This window comes from Phalangium opilio, unplaced genomic scaffold (genome assembly GCF_054372755.1).
Source record: "Phalangium opilio isolate 3A_F unplaced genomic scaffold, DU_Popi_V2 ptg000487l_1, whole genome shotgun sequence".
Taxonomy (NCBI): domain Eukaryota; kingdom Metazoa; phylum Arthropoda; class Arachnida; order Opiliones; family Phalangiidae; genus Phalangium; species Phalangium opilio.
The window spans coordinates 1,351,362-1,357,361 of NW_028324237.1; the positions used below are offsets into that span (position 1 = coordinate 1,351,362).

General features: G+C 45.4%; 1 non-coding gene across 1 annotated transcript; it reads right to left on the reverse strand.

Annotated features, from left to right (window-relative positions):
- Positions 1-2,623: 2,623 nt before the first annotated feature.
- On the reverse strand, positions 2,624-2,695 carry TRNAC-GCA (transfer RNA cysteine (anticodon GCA)). Its single transcript has one exon. It is a non-coding gene; the product is annotated as a tRNA-Cys (tRNA).
- Positions 2,696-6,000: the final 3,305 nt, after the last annotated feature.

A 6,000-nucleotide genomic window follows, 5' to 3' on the forward strand; every position in this document is an offset into this window, starting at 1 on the left:
TCGCATACTCTACCACTGGGCTATTCCCCCTTGCTCAGGACCGTATTGTCGTTTTAACTAAAATAAACGGAATGATTCGTGCTGTTAAAGGGAGAACTCGGGTTTGAACCAAGGTCCTCTCGATCTGCAGTCGAATGCTCTACCACTGAGCTATAACCCCTTGTTCCTAACCGTAATGTCGAATGAACCAAAATAAAGGCAATGATCCGTGCTGTCACAGGGGGAACTCGGGTTTGAACCAAGGACCTCTCGATCTGCAGTCGAATGCTCTACCACTGAGCTATTCCCACTTAACTAAAATGAACGGAATGATCCGTGCTGTCACAGGGGGAACTCGGCTTTGAACCAAGGACCTCTCAATCTGCAGTCGAATGCGACACCACTGAGCTATTCCCCCTTTTTCAAGGCGTTATGTCGATTTAAGTAAAATAAACGAAATGATCCGTGCTGTTACAGGGAGAACTCGGGATTGAACCAAGGACCTCTCGATCTGCAGTCGAATGCGAGCTTTCCCTCCTTGTTCCTAGCCGTAATGTCGATTTAACTAAAATAAACGGAATGATCCGTGCTGTTACAGGGAGAACTGAAGTTCGAACCAAGGACCTCTCGATTTGCAGTCGAATGCTCTACCACTGAGCTATTTCCCTTTGTTCTTAGCCGTAATGTCGTTTTAACTAAAATAAACGGAATGATCCGTGCTGTTACAGGGAGAACTCGGGTTTGAACCAAGGACCTCTCGATCTGCCGTCGCATACTCTACCACTGAGCTATTCCCCCTTGTACAGGACCGTATTGTCGTTTTAACTAAAATAAACGGAATGATCCGTGCTGTCACAGGGGGAACTCGGCTTTGAACCAAGTACCTCTCGATCTGCAGTCGAATGCTACACCACTGAGCTATTCCCCCTTGTTCAAGGCGAAATGTCGATTTAACTAAAATAAACGAAATGATCCGTGCTGTTACAGGGAGAACACGGGTTTGAACCAAGGACCTCTCGATCTGCAGTCGCATGCAATACCACTGAGCTATTCCCCTTGCTCATAGCCGTAATTTCTATTTAACTAAAATAAACGGAATGATCCGTGCTGTTACAGCGGGAAATCGGGTTAGAACCAAGGACCTCTCGATCTGCCGTCGTATGCTCTACCACTGAGCTATTCCCACTTACCTAAAATGAACGGAATGATCCGTGCTGTCACAGGGGGAACTCGGCTTTGAGCCAAGGACCTCTCTATCTACAGTCGAATGCTACACCACTGAGCTATTCCCCCTTTTTCAAGGCGTTATGTCGATTTAAGTAAAATAAACGAAATGATCCGTGCTGTTACAGGGAGAACTCAGGTTTGAACCAAGGACCTCTCGATCTGCAGTCGCATGCAATACCACTGAGCTATTCCCCTTGCTCATAGCCGTAATGTCTATTTAACTAAAATAAACGGGATGATCCGTGCTGTTAAAGGGAAATCGGGTTAGAACCAAGGACCTCTCGATCTGCCGTCGAATGCTCTACCACTGAGCTATTCCCACTTGTTCATAACCGTATTGTCGTTTTAACTAAAATAAACGGAATGATTCGTGCTGTTACAGGGAGAACTCGGGTTTGAACCAAGGACCTCTCGATCTGCATTCGAATGCTCTACCACTGAGCTATTCCCCTTGCTCACAGCCCTAATGTCTATTTAACTAAAATAAACGGAATGATCCGTGCTGTTACATGGGGAAATCGGGCTTGAACCAAGGACCTCTGGATCTGCCGTCGAATGCTCTACCACTGAGCTATTCCCACTTGTTCATAATCGTAATGTCGATTTAACTAAAATAAACGAAATGATCCGTGCTGTTACATGGAGAACTCGGGTTTGAACCAAGGACCTCTCGATCTGCAGTCGCATGCAATACCACTGAGCTATTCCCCTTGCTCATAGCCGTAATGTCGATTTAACTAAAATAAACGGAATGATCCGTGCTGTTACAGAAAGAACTCGGGTTTGAACCAAGGACCTCTCGATCTGCCGTCGAATGCTCAACCACTGAGCTATTCCCACTTGTTCATAATCGAAATGTCGATTTAACTAAAATAAACGGAATGATTCGAACTACTACAGGGCGAACTCGGGTTTGAACCAAGGACTTCTCAATCTGCAGTCGAATGCTCTACCACTGAGCTATTCCCTTTTGTTCAAGACCGTAATGTCGTTTTAACTAAAATAAACGAAATGATCCGTGCCGTTACAGGAAGAACTCGGGTTTGAACCAAGGACCTCTCGATCTGCCGTCGAATGCTCTACCACTGAGCTATTCCCACTTGTTCATAATCGTAATGTCGATTTAACTAAAATAAACGAAATGATCCGTGCTGTTACAGGGAGAACTCGGGTTTGAACCAAGGACCTCTCGATCTGCAGTCGCATGCAATACCACTGAGCTATTCCCCTTGCTCATAGCCGTAATGTCTATTTAACTAAAATAAACGGAATGATCCGTTCGGTTACAGGGGGAAATCGGGTTAGAACCAAGGACCTCTCGATCTGCCGTCGAGTGCCCTACCACTGAGCTATTCCCACTTGTTCATAATCTTAATGTCGATTTAACTAACATAAACGAAATGATCCGTGCTGTTAACGGGGAAACTCGGGTTTGAACCAAGGACCTCTCGATCTGCAGTCGAATGCTCTACCGTTGAGCTATTCCCCCTTGTTCAAGGCCGTAATGTCGATTTAACTAAAATAAACGGAATGATCCGTGCTGTTACAGAAAGAACTCGGGTTTGAACCAAGGACCTCTCGATCTGCCGTCGAATGCTCTACCACTGAGCTATTCCCACTTGTTCATAATCGAAATGTCGATTTAACTAAAATAAACGGAATGATTCGAACTACTACAGGACGAACTCGGGTTTGAACCAAGGACTTCTCAATCTGCAGTCGAATGCTCTACCACTGAGCTATTCCCTTTTGTTAAAGACCGTAATGTCGTTTTAACTAAAATAAACGAAATGATCCGTGCTGTTACAGGAAGAACTCGGGTTTGAACCAAGGACCTCTCGATCTGCCGTCGAATGCTCTACCACTGAGCTCTTCCCACTTGTTCATAATCGTAATGTCGATTTAACTAAAATAAACGGAATGATTCGTGCTACTACAGGGGGAACTCGGGTTTGAACCAAGGACTTCTCAATCTGCAGTCGAATGCGCTACCACTGAGCTATTCCCCTTTGTTCATAGCCGTAATGTCGATTTAACTAAAATAAACGCAATTATCCGTGCTGTTACAGGGAAAACTCGGGTTTGAACCATGGACCTCTCGATCTGCAGTCGAATGCTCTACCACTGAGCTACTCCCTTTGTTCAAGGCCGTAATGTCGATTTAACTAAAATAAACGGAATGATCCGTGCTGTTACAGGGAGAACTCGGGTTTGAACCAAGGACCTCTCGATCTGCAGTCGAATGCTCCACCACTGAGCTATTCCCCCTTCTTCAAGGCCGTAATGTCGATTTAACTAAAATGAACGGAATGATCCGTGCTGTCACAGGGGGAACTCGGCTTTGAACCAAGGACCTCTCGATCTGCAGTCCAATGCTACACCACTGAGCTATTCCCCCTTGTTCAAGGCGTTATGTCGATTTAAGTAAAATAAACGAAATGATCCGTGCTGTTACAGGGAAAACTCGGGTTTGAACCAAGGACCTCTCTATCTGCAGTCGCATGCAATACCACTGAGCTATTCCCCTTGCTCATAGCCGTAATGTCTATTTAACTAAAATTAACGGAATGATCCGTGCTGTTACAGGGGGAAATGGGGTTAGAACCAAGGACCTCTCGATCTGCCGTCGAATGCTCTACCACTGAGCTATACCCCCTTGCTCAGGACCGTATTGTCGTTTTAACTAAAATAAACGGAATGATTCGTGCTGTTACAGGGAGAACTCGGGTTTGAACCACGGACCTCTCGATCTGCAGTCGAATGCTCTACCACTGAGCTATTCCCCTTTGTTCATAGCCGTAATGTCGATTTAACTAAAATAAACGCAATTATCCGTGCTGTTACAGTGAGAACTCAGGTTTGAACCAAGGTCTTCTCAATCTGCAGTCGAATGCTCCACCACTGAGCTATTCCCCCTTCTTCAAGGCCGTAATGCCGATTTAACTAAAATGAACGGAATGATACGTGCTGTCACAGGGAAAACTCGGGTTTGAACCATGGACCTCTCGATCTGCAGTCGAATGCTCTACCACTGAGCTACTCCCTTTGTTCAAGGCCGTAATGTCGATTTAACTAAAATAAACGGAATGATCCGTGCTGTTACAGGGAGAACTCGGGTTTGAACCAAGGACCTCTCGATCTGCAGTCGAATGCTCCACCACTGAGCTATTCCCCCTTCTTCAAGGCCGTAATGTCGATTTAACTAAAATGAACGGAATGATCCGTGCTGTCACAGGGGGAACTCGGCTTTGAACCAAGGACCTCTCGATCTGCAGTCCAATGCTACACCACTGAGCTATTCCCCCTTGTTCAAGGCGTTATGTCGATTTAAGTAAAATAAACGAAATGATCCGTGCTGTTACAGGGAAAACTCGGGTTTGAACCAAGGACCTCTCTATCTGCAGTCGCATGCAATACCACTGAGCTATTCCCCTTGCTCATAGCCGTAATGTCTATTTAACTAAAATTAACGGAATGATCCGTGCTGTTACAGGGGGAAATGGGGTTAGAACCAAGGACCTCTCGATCTGCCGTCGAATGCTCTACCACTGAGCTATACCCCCTTGCTCAGGACCGTATTGTCGTTTTAACTAAAATAAACGGAATGATTCGTGCTGTTACAGGGAGAACTCGGGTTTGAACCACGGACCTCTCGATCTGCAGTCGAATGCTCTACCACTGAGCTATTCCCCTTTGTTCATAGCCGTAATGTCGATTTAACTAAAATAAACGCAATTATCCGTGCTGTTACAGTGAGAACTCAGGTTTGAACCAAGGTCTTCTCAATCTGCAGTCGAATGCTCCACCACTGAGCTATTCCCCCTTCTTCAAGGCCGTAATGCCGATTTAACTAAAATGAACGGAATGATACGTGCTGTCACAGGGGGAACTCGGCTTTGAACCAAGGACCTCTATATCTGCAGTCGAATGCTCTACCACTGAGCTATTCCCACTTGTTCATAGTCGTAATGTCGATTTAACTAAAATAAACGAAATGATCCGTGCTGTTACAGGGAGAACTCGGGTTTGAACCAAGGACCTCTCGATCTGCAGTCGAATGCGAGCTTTCCCTCCTTGTTCCTAGCCGTAATGTCGATTTAACTAAAATAATTGGAATGATCCGTGCTGTTACAGGGGGAACTCGGTTTTGAACCAAGGAACTCTCGATCTGCAGTCGAATTCGAGCTTTCCCTCCTTGTTCCTAGCCGTAATGTCGATTTAACTAAAATAAACGGAATGATCCGTGCTGTTACAGGGAGAACTGGGGTTTGAACCAAGGACCTCTCGATCTGCAGTCGAATGCTCTACCACTGAGCTCTTCCCCCTTCTTCAAGGCCGTAATGTCGATTTAACTAAAATAAACATAATGATCCGTGTTGTTACAGGGAGAACTCGGGTTTGAACCAAGGACCTCTCGATCTGCAGTCGCATACTCTACCACTGAGCTATTCCCCCTTGTTCAAGACCGTAATGTCGATTTACTTAAAATAAACGGAATGATTCGTGTTACTACAGGGGGAACTCGGGTTTGAACCAAGGACTTCTCAATCTGCAGTCGAATGCTCTACAACTGAGCTATTCCCCCTTGTTCAAGGCCGTAATGTCGATTTAACTAAAATAAACGCAATGATCCGTGCTGTTACAGTAAGAACTCGGGTTTGAACCAAGCACCTCTCGATCTGCCGTCGAATTCTCTACCACTGAGCTATTCCTACATGTTCATAATCGTAATGTCGATTTAACTAAAATAAACGGAATGAATCGTACTACTACAGGGGGAACTCAGGTTTGAAC